Raw genomic sequence first — 14,964 nt, forward strand, 5'->3', positions numbered from 1 at the left:
ATTTTTGCACTCTCTGTTGTTGCCTAGTGTATTTGACTGGCTGCATGTGAGCAACATGTGTTACCAATTCTTATTGTATTCACTAAAACACAATTAAATGCAACAACAACAAAAAATCATTCCTTTTGAAAATAAGATCTCTAGTATATATACCATATGAGAATTTTCATTTAGTTATTGCAAAGCCAGGGTGCGAGATAGGGCACATGCCCCCATTGATTCCTCATAAAAGACTTATAGTTGCTATTTCATTATTAACATAATCTTGCTATTTTTTTAGTGAAATCATGCCACCAGAGTTATCAAAATATTGTAATTATTCCTAAAAAAAATGTCACCTGTTTAGAAAGGAAAAAAAAGTCACGACACTTTTAGTGTTTATTAGTTTTTAAATTTTCACGCCATTTTTTTTTAAATTTATAGTCACTGCATTTTGACTAATATGTCTTATATTTTACACAAAATTATTATTATTATTATTATTGTAAGGACACAATTCGAACCCGGACCCACAATCAAAAGGGAGTGGGCTTGAAAAGCCCTTTTACAATGAATTTTGTAAAGAGTGGGCTTGAAATCTAGGTTCTAATGATGTTTAAATAACAAAGAATGATGGGCTTTGGTCACAATGGCACTTACAAGGAGTTCACTACAAAAAAAATGCCTATTAGCGACCAAGAATTTTTGACGGATCCAAAAAGCCCTCTCAAAAAATCTTATTTGTGAAGGCAAAATAAAGCCCTCGCAAATACTTGGTAAAATGTGAAATATTTGTGACCAATAAGAAAAGCTGTCGCAATTATGTGTTATAGTCGTCACAAATACTAATATTTTGGAGGGAAATTTTCCCTCTATATTATTTGCGAGGGACAATTAAAAATCTCTCGCAAAAAGTGTATTATTTGTGACGGTTAAAAAAAAAGCCGTCACTAATACTAAATTATTTGCGAGAGCTAGGATTAACCTTCACAAATAATCATTAAAATGTCAAAAATTTTGGAGGGAAATTTTCCCACCAAATTATTTCCGAGGGACAATAAAAATCCCTTGCAAAAAGTTTTTTTTTGTGTGGGTTAAAAATATGCCCTTAATAACACTAAATTATTTGCAATGGCCACGATTGACCTTCCTAAAAAAAAAAAAAATTTTGAGATAAAAGTTATTCTAAAATTCAAAGAAAAAAAAAACTTATAAACATATAGCACTTTGTACTCTTTAGATGAACCTTTTGTTTACAGACTAAAAAAAAACCTTTAATATACATCCTATATAAGAAAGTTCTGTCCTTATGTTCTAAACAATTGTACTCATAAAAGAATTATAGCACTTTCAACTTCAAAATGGTAGCTCAAAATTCAAGAATTTCAGCATTTTGTACTCTCTCTCTCTCTCTCAAAAGTGAATAAAAATTTCTTCTAATTAAAATAATGCATAAAATATGAGCTTATAGATTAAATGGTAAATTACATCCAATTGGCATGAAAATTGGCATGCATGTTAAGAACATATAGAACATGTAATCCAATGGTTGGATTTTCAAAATATGAATTTAATAAAAAGTTATTGGGTGATGTAACATTTTTTAGAGTTACATCACGTGTAACTTGAACCCAACTCTATATTTCTTAATTCGATGTGAATTTTGATAAATCCACCGTTAGATTACATTATCTTCATATATTTTTCATGCTTATAAAATTTCAAAGTGATCAAATATTAATTGTCATGTCATCAATCATAGGTTTAAATTCAAGCTTTTGTACTTTTAAATAATGTATAAAAGATAAGTTTATAGATCAAATGGTAAATTACATCCGATTGGCATAAAAATTGGCATGTATGTTAAGAATATATAAAGCATGAAATCCAACAGTTGGATTTTCAAAATATGAATTCAATAATAAGTTACTGGATGGTGTAACATTTTTTAGAATTACGTCGAGTGTAACTTGAACCCAACCCTATATTTCTTAATTCGATGTGAATTTTGACAAATCTATCATGAGATTACATTATCTTCATATATTTTTCATGCTTACAAAATTTAAAGGTAATCAAAGATTAATAGCCATGTCATCAATCAATTGTCCAGATTCAAGTTTTAGTAGTTATAAATAACGCACAAAAAATAAGTATATAGATCAAATGGTAAATTACATGCAATTGGCATGTATGTTAAGACCATATAGAACATATAATCCAACGGTTGGGTTTTCAAAATATGAATTCAATAATAAGCTTTTTGGTAGTGTAACATTTTTTAGAGTTACGTCAGTCATAACTCGAACCCAACCCTATATTTCTTAATTCAATGTGAATTTTGACAAATCTACTGTCAGATTACATTATCTTCATATATTTTTCATGCTTACAAAATTTCAAAGTGATCAAAGATTAATAGTCATATCATCAATCAATTGTCTAGATTCAAGTTTTAGTAGTTTAAAATAATGCATAAAATATGAGTTAATAGATCAAATGGTAAATTACATCTGATTGGCATGAAAATTGGCATGCATGTTAAAACTATATAGAACATGTAATCCAACGGTTGAATTTTTAAAATATGAATTCAATAATAAGCTATTGGGTGGTGTAATATTTTTTAGGCTTACATCAGGTGTAACTTGAACCCAACCCTATATTTCTTAATTCGATGTGAATTTTGACAAATTTACCGTTAGATTATATTATCTTCATACATTTTTCATGGTTAAAAAATTTCAAGGTAATCAAAGATTAATAGTCACGTCATCAATCAATTGTCTAATTTCAAGTTTTTGTAGTTTAAAATAATGCATAAAAGATGAGTTTAAATATAAAATGGTAAAATACATCCAATTGGCAATGAAATTGGCATACATGTTAAGAACATATAGAACATGTAATTCAACGGTTGGATTTTCAAAATATGAATTCAATAATAAGTTATTGGGTGGTGTAACATTTTTTAGAGTTACATCAGGTGTAACTTGAACCTAACCCTATATTTCTTATCTCAATGTGAATTTTGAAAAATATACCGTGAGATTACATTATCTTCATATATTTTTCATACTTACAAAATTTCAAAGTGATCAAAGATTAATAGTCAGGTCATCAATCAATTGTCTAAATTCAAGTTTTGTAGTTTAAAATAATGCATAAAAGATGAGTTTAAAGATCAAATAGTAAATTAAATCCGATTGGCATGAAAATTGGCATGCATCTTAAGACCATATAAAACATGTAATCCAACGGTTGAATTTTCAAAATGTGAGAGTGATAGGGGAGTTAACCCAAAGCACTTCCTTCAAAATTATGTTTTAAATTCAATTAAAAGGTTTTCCATTTTTTCAAAAACCCCATTGCAATGATTATGACTCCCCCCACCTTAAAACGTGAATGAGATAAGGAAAACATTGAGATTTTTATTTTATCTCGACATTAACCATTGCTAGACATTTGTTATGTATCTGTATGGTTATGTTTTCTCAATCTGACATCCAATTGATTTCAAATTTAACCAATACTAATATGTCGCCATACTCTTCAATTCTAATGATCAAGATTTGAATATGATTTCACCAAGTTCAGTGGTCTCAGGACTATCTATTAAGTTTGACTGGGTTTGACCAACTTTGACCGGGCCTTTCTCTTAATCCAACTGTTTAATTGTAACCATAATTTACCAGAATTAACCTTTCATTACACTCGTCAAATCCAACGGTTAGATTTCAAATCTAAGTATAGTGCATGATGGACAGGTGTTGTGTACCTATATGACTATGTTCTCTCAATCTGACCATCCAATTGGTCTCAAATTTAACCAACACCAATATGTCACCATACTCTTCAATCCTAATGATCAAGATTTGAATATGAATTTCACCAAGTCCAGTAGTATTGGGACCATCTATTAAGTTTAATTGGGTTTGACCAACTTTGACCGCGCCTTTCTCTAAATCTAACCGTTTAATTGTGACCATAATTTACCAGAATGAACCTTTCATTACACTCTTCAAATCTAATGGTTAGATTTCAAATCTAAGTATGGTGCATGATAGACATGTGCTGTGTACTTGTATGGTTATGTTTACTCAATCTGACTATCCAATTGGTTTCAAATTCCACCAACACCAGTATGTTACCATACTCTTCAATCCTATTGATCAGAATTTGAATATGAATTTTACCTCTATTAAGTTTGACCGGATTTGACCAACTTTGATTAAATTTTGACCGCGCATTTCTCTAAATCCAACCGTTTGATTGTTATTGATCTAAGAATACGAGTTATATTTTGGGAAGAGTACAAAGAACATAAACATGTTCTTCCAAAAAATTAATAATAATGAAAGGAATAATAAACTAATTTAATTATCTTATTTTATTTTTAAAATTTTTAGAAATTGAATTTTTTTTATATTTTTATGTGATTTATTATTAATTTAAATGTTGACGTGAAATTTTTACTAGACTACAGCATTATTTTTATAACCCTTTGCAATAGTTATTAGACAAAACATTTTTTTTATCCTAAAAGTTAAATTTTTCCAATATTTTTTTTATCCTTCACACAAAATTTCTCACACGCATAAACTTTTTTTTTCCAAAATTTTCATTCGAAGCTCTTGCTCCTTTGATTTATACATCGCCATGGCCTTTAGATTGTTCAATTTGTACTCCCTAAAATCCATTATTTTATTACTTAAGCATTATTATTATTATTATTAAAGAAAACTCTAATTATATTATTATATAGCCTTATAAAAAAAATAAAAACTCTATAGGACAAGCTTTCCGCTCAGATTTTTTTTTCTTCCCGCAAAAATTTTCCCCCAATTTTTCATTTCCCACTTTTTTTTTTTTTTTGGTTCAGCGTGTTTCTTTTCCTTCTTTCTTTTCATTTCACACCTCTTCTCTCCCCTCACGCCCCCACCCCTAGCCACCGTTCTGCTCTCTCTCCCATCACGCCGGAGTCACAATCCCCAGCCACCACCGACTTGTAAAGCCCCTCACAGCCCAATCAATTTCAGGTTGTTCAGGTAAGCTGAAAAACAACGTTGTCATCTTTTCTGAAACATACCCTAATACTCTTCATTTCAACTTTTATTTATTCTCATCATCATTATCAACTATCAATTACTGTAGATTTATTATGTTGTTCTTTTATTTTATTTTTTCTTATTCTTATCAATGCCATAACATACAGAGTTTAACAATACTATCTTTTTTCATTTGATGTTTCGAGTGCCCACATGTTGTTTGTCAAACAACACTAGAAGCCATCATTCCTCTACAAGAAATAGTTTTTCAGGTTTAAAACCGGACAGGTTTTTATTGCTATGGGTATTTACTCCAAATCTGTAGCATCAATTGCTTTCATTTCTCTTCTTCTTCTTCCTTTTTTTGTTAATTGAATATATATATATATATATATATATATATATATATATATATATATATATATATATATATTCTCTCAAATGTACTTATAAAAAAAAATTCTCAAATGAGGAGAAGTTCCAAAATTTCAAGTTGATTCTAGCATTGCAATAGTTTTTGGTGGTTTAGTTTTGCCATAGTTGTCATTTCTGCATATAGCATAATTTCTCTTGTAAGTGGCAATCAATGGGAGCTTTTCAGAAACAAATGTATGGGGGAGTCACCTCATCCATCGCTTAATATGACATAGTATTTTGGGTGAACTTTAAAAAAATAAAAAATCATAGGTCTGCGTATGTGGTTCTATAAAAAAAGGAGGTGACTTCTGCAAAAAAGGTTGCAGAAGTGCAAGATCATCACTTGTAATTTATTAATGGTTAAGTAATTACCTTTATTTTAGATTAGCTATAACCCAATGCTTTTCTAGGTGGAATATTATGGAAGTCCAGTTAGCTTGAAGAGCATAGCTTATTTCAAGCACTTCGATGCAAGTTCTCTCTTGGTTCAGCCGTATGACAGATCCAGGTATTCTATAAACTAAAGGACATAAAATGGTTGTTGAGGAAGATCAAAACATTCTCCATTTAATTTTATGTGATAAATACATGTATACTAGTAAGTAAGAACTAAGACTAAAATTTTCTCTTATTCTCGTAAATTAATATGCTAGTGAATCTTCCATAAATTTTTGACAACCAAAGGTGATCTAATTGTCCAATTATTTTGAGTTATAGAGCATTGACATCTTGCATTTCAGGACTGGCCCATGAAATCTTTCATATGATCTCTCTTTGACAATCTATTTTACTTTTTGACATGTTATGTTTGTCAGCTTAAGGGCTATAGAGAAGGCCATAGTGGGCTCTGATCTTGGTATGACTCCAAACAACGATGGAGAAGTGATAAGATTGACTCTCCCTCAACTTACATCAGAAAGGAGGAAGGTATAGTCTGTTGGCTTTGATCCCTTTGCATGTCATTCTATGTCTTTTTATGCCATAGGCCCATAAGTCTATTTTCTATATCCAATTAATATGAAATCTCAGCTGAAATATTACTTTTACCTATGTTCTTCGATTTTTCCTGGATGTTGGTGCTATATTGCAGTCAATTCATTCTATCTTGTGTTGCTCCTTGGAGCTCAATATCCTTATTGTCTCACCTACATGACATTTTCCTATCTAACATATAATGTTCTCTCTGCATGTACATTAACCTCAAGTACCATGCTTTGAAATGAGTTAGATGATTGAATTATATTTAGACTTTCTGCACTTTGTCATGAGTCATGACTTGAGCTTTATGTTAATGGTTTGGAATTAATCACATGAGGCCTGCTCTACTGTTCTGCTTCAAAGGTTCAGTTCTTCTAAAACTTTTCTCGGTTTAGCACTTGTTTTGTGATTTGTTTATGTATCCTTAATAACTATTTTATAATGAATTTACATGCAAAAAATGCTTTATATTCTTGAAAATAGTGGTGGTTAGTAGTAATTGATGAAAGAAATTCTACTTTCTATAATTTGATATAAATTTTAAAAAAAATATATATATATATATATACACACACATTCTTTTTGTAGATATACACTATTCAGTGAAGTTCCTTAAAGCATGCTTACAAAGAACTTCCACTTCTTCTTTTTTCTTTTCTTTTTATTAATTTATTTTATTTTAATCATTGCTGGAATTCTTAAAAATAGTAGCTAAACTGGCTGAAGAAGGGAAGGTACAATGGCATTATCTCTGGAAAATTTAAAACAAATACCTGCCGCTATTTTTGGTAAATTCATTAGTATTAATATTGGGCTTAGGTGGATATGCGGAGCGTTGTCGACCATATCGTATATCATGAAATGGCTCTAATTCATGTTTATATTGTTCACCTTCTTCTGCCTTCTCCTCCTGTCTTCACTTGCCTGTAACTTTTTTTTTTTTTTTTTGGGATAAGTAATGAAAAATATGTTAAAAATGCAAAAAGAGTGTCACCTAAGTGACACTATTTTTTGGGGTTGAGAAGTCAGACATAATTGGCCTGTAACATTTTTTTTTTTGGGTTTGTAACTTTCTTGAAACACATGGGAATTCATCCAATGTCTGTATTTGACATGGAACTGTACACTTTACCAAAGTGCACATATTCTAAAAATGTATATGTTTATTAATCTTAGGTTATAGACCAATTCATAGGCTATGTTAAAGTCACTAAATTTGTCCTCTTGAATACCCCCTTCCCCTAAAATGTTTATAGGTGGCATTGAGGAACATAAGAAGAGATGCTTTAAAAGCCTGCGAAAAACTTGAGAAGGTTTGAATCCCTTAATCCCCTGCCCTGCTTTTTTCACACTCCAATAATTGCTTTTTTGAGTCCAACCCCCACTCTCTTCTTTAAAAGTCCTTTGCTTTGCTTTACTTTTCATGCAGGAGAAAAAGCTCTCTGAAGACATTATGAAGGACTTGTCAAGTGATTTGCAGTTAACTTGATGCTTTTGAAACTTCACAAACATGGGATCAACTGTATGGAGCTTCCCCTCATTCAGCATAAAAACGGACCTGATCTAGATAGGCTTTCTTTTGGATTAAATAGTAAGATCACATGCTTTTTGTTTTAGGAAGATCACATGCTGTCTTTGTGTGGATTATATATGTCAAGCTATGGATTGGCAAGCCTAGATTAATTTGGGCCGATAAATATGAAATGAACCTTTAAATTGAACATGTCTTGGATCTGGTGTATGAGTCTAATGATGATGAGTCCAATGATGATGACTACAATGATGATGAGTCTAGTGATGATGATTGTAGTCAATACTTTTGTTATCACTCATTATATTTTGCCTTAATGATTAGAGTTTCAAAACCTCTCTTTGGTTAGTTTCTTCTCCTTAAAATTATAGCTCAATGTTTGTGTGAAATTTCTTAAAGAATTCATTATGTTCTAATACAATTATTTGAGACTTGGTTGTGTTAAGATTGGACTAATTGTTTGTATTGTTGGTGCATGTCAACTATTACATGATTGGCTTACCAAGAAGACTAGGGCCATTAGGAGAAGGCTTACCAAGTGCCAGGTATGTCTATCTGCGATTTTGATTCATATATGCATTTTTTTATGCTTGTTACTTTTTACTTTATTGGGTATGCTATTTCCAATTTTGGTTCATCTATTGTGATAGTTTTTTAAGTCTTTTGTGTGTTTGTTTATGTTATTAAATATGAGGTAATTGAAAAATGTTAAATTGGATCTGCAATAAAGTTTTGGAACATTTTGGGTGAATTATTGTAGGACTAATGTTGTATAGGTTTTTTCACCTTTTAGTTGTTCATAGCTTGTTGAGAAAATAAGAAGGGTTTACATTTTGCGTTGTGTACTTGAATAGTCTTGTCCCATTAGCATGTTTATATTTGTGCTTGGGGTGTCTTGCTTGGCTATTGCCTGATTTGTTTTACTTTCTTTTTGTTTGCATAGGCATCATTGAAGACTAAACGGGAGAAGAAGAAGGAGATGTATTTCCCCATGAGGAAGTATGCTATCAAGGTGTAGGGTGTAGGGCCTTTAGTTTATGTGATCTTGCTACCTTGCGACCATAAATCCATTTGGTTTGCAAATTTTGCCATTTGTTTACTTAATCTTAATTTCATATTGGTGGGACTTGATCGATTGTTTAAATACTTTGGAACTTTGATTGTGGTCTTAGGTTGGAATTTTGATGATGTTTATAGACAATGTTATGTATTTGATAATATATTTCTATGTTAATATAATGTTAGTTTGGTGACATTTGTGGTGTTATCTAGTTACATTTGCGGTAATGTCTTAGTGGAGCTAAAATTATTACAAGTTATTTGTAATAGAAATGTGGTTTTAGAACCTAGGAGGAAAAATAAAAAAAATAAAAACCTATAGCGGCGGGCAAAACCACCATTGAAAGACTAAAATTATGAAATAATTGAAGACTTATAGCGGCGTTTATAGCCCGCCGCAATAACCTCCGCCGTAATAGGCCAGATGGACCTTTAGCGGCGGTTTTGGCCCGCCGCAATTGTCCATTTTTTTGTAGTGTAATGTCGTTACTATTATTCCTAACTAATTGCGAGGGGTTAAAAGCCCTCACAAATAAATTTTAGCGACGGCATTATTTGTCTCTAAAAAGTATGTCGTTAATTTGAAATTCGCAAATAACTAATTGCGAGGGTATAAAGGTTCTCACAAATAGTTGTTAATGACGACTACTTGCCCTCGCTAAAAATAAGTCGTCAACTTTTTTCGTCGTTTGGTAATATATTTGCGAAGACTTATTTGTTCAGTAACGACAGTAAATTACCCTCGTAAATTATCTATTTGTGAAGGCATGGTCACAAAATCTTTTTTAGCAACAAGAGCAAATACGACGGCCTTCGAGGGCCACGTGCCCTCGCTAATAGTCTTTTGCGACGATATTTGAATTTTTGCGAGGGCATTTTATCCTCGCTAGTAGACTCTTTTTTTGTAGTGGTTGTTTATATGAATATGAATGAAAATTTCTCCTCGGACACAATCCAAGGATAACTTATATAACTGCTTCTCAAGATAGATTACAATTGTGGATAGTCAGGTTTACAATGTATCTTTTCTTTTCCTCTCCAAAAATTCCCCCCCCCCCCTTTACTGAAGGTCCCTTCTCTCTTTTATACTCCCTCCTTCTTCCCTTTTTCATCCTCCACCTCATGGTTTAGTCCGCTGATTTAGATACTTGTCCCATCCACCTTCCCTGAAATCTCTGGAGACAGGGGCCAAGTTTCAAATCTGATGTTTAGATCTCACTTCTCCATTAATGCGGCCAGAATATTAGTTGCAGAGCATTCAATGCGGGGGCGGTGATAACAGTTTTATCTTAGATATTTCACCGCCCTTCTTCTTATCTTTCACGTGCACCATGTCTTCCCTAACCTATACGAATTTCTAGAACATAGCGTGTGGATATCAAACAACCCTTCTCCTACCTCGGCTTCACTTAGCTGATGGCACAATCTTCATCGGACATATTTATTCAGACATTATCACTTCTTTACCTAGTGTTTCTTTATGGGTTAACATTCATACACCATCGGACCATTCGATGTCTTCGGATTGGGCTTTTAGCCCAAAAGATATTCTTTGGGCTATTCTATATAAATTCTTGGGCCCAATGACCCTACAATTATTATTATTATTATTATTATTATTATTATTATTAAAAACCTTCCCAATGTTCCTCTATGGTACTAAAACCCTTAAGCCTCCAACGTCTTTTTTTTCTTCTTCTCCATATATATCTTGACATTTCAATTTCAAACACTAGATTTCTATTATAAACCCAAAATTTTAAATCAATCACATTCTTTAGCACATCAATTTGTAAACTTTATGTAACAAAATTTGTAGTATATATAGCCATTTTAATTTTCAAATACTTTAAAGCCAAATTTTTAAAAACAATCAATGTAGTGCAATGTGTACACAACTTTGCATGTATATTGATATACATACTCTTAAAACCTTTAAATTAATTTATTTTCTCAATTTATTTAAGGAATTGAATTAGATGTCTAAACTTAATATATTTATATCAATCTTTTACTTTGATTGTTAAAAAATATATATGAATTGGTTTTTTTGTTTTTACTTTTATTTTAATGATATGCAACATATACAATTGTAGTTAAGCGTAAAAATGAGTCTAGATCAAATTCTCATTGAAACTATGTAGATTTTGAATGAAAATTACATATTTATTTACAATTGTTTATTTATTTTTTTTTTAGTACCAATTAGTATTTTTTAGGTTTTTTTTTTATATTGCCTTTTAATTTTGCCCCCTAAAGTAAAATCTTGGCTTCACCACTGACTTTAAGTAAAACTTTATTTTATTTTTTAAAGAAATTAAAATAAAATACTAATCCCATTAAATCCTAATTATTAAAAATTTCAAGAAATTATATGACTAATTCATTAATTCTTTTATGATATATTATAACAACCCTAATATAAATTTAAAAAAAAAAAAGGTTTTACTCGATGTGTATTAATGATGTAATTTAGAGTTTTTTTATTAATATGTATTTTATTATTAAATCTTAATTATATTATTAAAATACTTTTTTTAAAATTATATATTACTCTTAGGGAGTATTTTGTAAGGGTGTTTAAACAATAGTTTTTAGTGTTTAAACACCCCTATTCATATTTTTACAACATTTTTTAACCCACACGTATTTTTACAACATTTATACAATGATATTAGAAATCTCTAACCAAATGGACCATTAATTATCAAAACATGCATTGTGAAATAGTTTTATATAAAAAAATCCAATTGAAGAAAAATCAAATATAAAATACCCCACCTACCCTTCCAAAATAAATAAATAACAAGGCTTCATGCATCACTTTCTTTCTCTCGAGTCTCGAGCATTTTTTCTTCTTTGCAAGCAAACATAAATTGGGTGCTTAATTATACTTGACAAATGTGCATAAGTATATGTAATTAATTCCATTCGGTCACTTTTTCTAAGTTTTTATCATTTCTACTAGCTAGGTCATCGTTTTGAATTCTTTTGAATGCAAACAAAACTGCTTGAGCACGTAGTTTCTTGTCAGATTCTTGGAGTAGAAGCAAAGAAGAAAAAATGCATTTTTTTTCTTGGGTTTTCTTTTCCTTATATTATATATAGTAAATATATACTCCTGTGTCGCTCTCATTACATATAAACACACTTTATGTCACAGGTCCTGAGTCCTAACCAATTATAATGGGTGCCTGAACTAAACCAATGTTCAGGAATCAGAATCATATCAACTCCGTCAACTCCGTCCAGGTCCAGCAAAACCAACAATTAGTATGTTTGATGACTAATAACTAAGAACAAATAAAATATAATTCTTGAAGTAATTGGCTGGAGCTTTTCATATGAAAGAAAAGCTATTTGAAGCTGGCTCCTTTATTTATTTTGATAGGAAGGAAAAGACCAAGGTGTGTAGTAAAAAAAAAAATTTAAATCCAAATTGAAATTGTGGGTTATTCTTCTTCATTCTTCTTTCCATTAAAAGGACAAGGAGGATGCCATTCAAGAATAGGTGACTATCACGCGGTGGATTTGAAGTACGTATGTACTTATCCTGAGCTTTTAAGTCCAAAATGGGTCCCTATAACCTAACTCTCTCTGCTCAGAGTCATGTCATGTAGGCTGCCATGTCAATTGTCAAGTACTCTACGTAACATTGTTGGTGAAAATAGCCAAATATTACGTTTGAGCAAAATTTATACTAAATTAGCACTATTTTAAAAATATTTAATAATCTACTATTTTTTAGAAAACACAATTTTATTAGGTGTTTTATGAGAAAACAGTGAATAATTATTGCAATGAACAGAGAATAATTTATGCAGAAAAAAGAGTGAACAATTTTTTAAATAATGCTGAACATCAAATAATTTTATGCAGAATGATAGAAATAGTTTATGCAGAAAATAGTGAACAATTTTTTTTGAGAAAACAATGAACAATTTTAATTAATGCAAAAAATAGATTTTATGAATACAGTAAGCAGATTTGAATATACAGTAAACATGATGTGCAAGGAGCAAATTTTATTAATGTAGAAAGGGATTTTATCAATGTAGAAAAATAGAATTGATTATTGTGAAATTTAAACTTGAAAAAGCATACAGATTTGGTTTTTAAATTTAGAGAACACAATTTCAAGAGGTGTTTTATGAGAAAACAGTGCGCCAAGAAAAAAAGTTGCCAAAACAACTTCCACATCATCAGCCAAAAATTTAGATATACATAAAAAAAATGTTTCACATTCCTCTTAGAAACACTGCAAGTTAAGAATTTACATATCCAGATGTGGTAAAACTTAAGTTCTTCTTTATATCCAAGTGGTCTACTCTTTCTGCAATACTTATCAATCATTTAACCATACGGTAATTCGGAACATAATTGATAAAGCAACAATATGTAGCTTAAACTTCTTTTGGTGTGCCCATGGCTAAAAATGGAGTCGAATTTTTCTTTTACATGTTTTAATTTCTCATTGTAACCCCCAATAGTTTAACCAAGTTGACCATAACGCTTCTGAGAAGTTAGAAATTGATGAGTGCGTTAAAAATGAATGAACAAGGGGTATGAGTGGCCCAAAAATTAATATTTTGAAATTAAAATTTCTATATTTTACACTGCTTCTATTTAAATAAATAAAAACATATTTTTGTGCTTTCAAATGAAAAAAAAAAAAAAACTACTTGTTTTTATGTTTATGTTTATTTGCTAATTATAAAAAAAATTATAAGGAACTCAAGCTTATCAAACTTTTAAATAGAAGCATTGTAAAATACTAGTTTGGGTTGCACGTGCAAGGCACGCGCTGACTCTTTAGTGAGAAAATTAATATAGATTTTTTTTGTTGAAGAAGTATGAAGTAATGTACTTAAATTTAAAATATCTATTTGAATATCTATGTATTATGACAATTTCTTAGAACTTATTTACTAAATGTAATATCTACTCACCAAAAAATGCTACAAAGAAGTCTAAGAATACAACAAAATATTAAAACATTTTCACAATACTTTTATTTTTAGGATCCAAATAGATATATTTTTATTTTATTTAAGAGAAATGCTACATCCATAACATTTTTAAAATCACCTTAAAAAAATAACATTTTTAGAAAAAATTATACATGACAAGTTGTTATTGGTTTTAAATTGAACCCACTACTGATATCACTTTTTTATCCTTCAAAAATACCTTGCTACATAAAATTTGTTACAAAATTATTGTAAAAATGTTGTGGACATAGCATTTCTTCTTATTTTATTTTATTTTGATCTATAAGAAACTGAGATCTCGCGATTGTGAAAAATATTGTGACAAGAAAAAGATGTTATAACATTTTCATAATACATTTATTTTTAGTTGTACTTAGTCTCAGTCTCTTATTTTATTAGTTTATTTTGACCTTTAAAAAATTGACACGTCAATAATGATGAAAATATTGTAAAAATTTGTTGCGTCAGTATAATTGTGTATGCACATATAATATTTAAAAGCACAAGCAAAACCAGCGTATTGTGAAAAAAAAAGTCAATGAACAGTGCAAATCGGCAATAATTGTGAAAATATTGTAAGAATTTGTTAAGTCAGTGTAACTGTACATACACATAAATATTTAAAAGAAAAGACAAAAACAGCACAACCAAAACTGCCATACTGTGGTTTGTGGGGGAAAAAAAAGCCTAATGAACAATGTTGTGAAAGTGTTGCAAAAAATGTTGTAGATGTAACACTTCTTTTTTCATAATACTTTTAGTTTTAATTAACATATCAACAATTGCAAAAATATTGTGACAATTTATTGTGTTAACTAATAGCTTTATATATATACATACACACACACACATATATATACAATAATAAAAAAAGGAGTGGACAGGACAATATTACGCCAAAAATAAAAAGCAGAGAAAAAACAATAGAAAAGAAAAGAAAGCAGTAGGGGGAAAAAAAGAA

At 30.2% G+C, this 14,964-nt stretch overlaps 1 long non-coding RNA gene across 1 annotated transcript; it reads left to right on the top strand.

Moving 5' to 3' along the window:
• Window positions 1–4,904: 4,904 nt before the first annotated feature.
• On the top strand, window positions 4,905–9,108 carry LOC142624910 (uncharacterized). Its single transcript, XR_012842371.1, has 5 exons — window positions 4,905–5,027; window positions 6,260–6,371; window positions 7,679–7,735; window positions 7,852–8,498; window positions 8,897–9,108. It is a non-coding gene; the product is annotated as an uncharacterized LOC142624910 (long non-coding RNA).
• Window positions 9,109–14,964: the final 5,856 nt, after the last annotated feature.

This window comes from Castanea sativa, chromosome 1 (assembly GCF_040712315.1).
Source record: "Castanea sativa cultivar Marrone di Chiusa Pesio chromosome 1, ASM4071231v1".
Taxonomy (NCBI): Eukaryota; Viridiplantae; Streptophyta; class Magnoliopsida; order Fagales; family Fagaceae; genus Castanea; species Castanea sativa.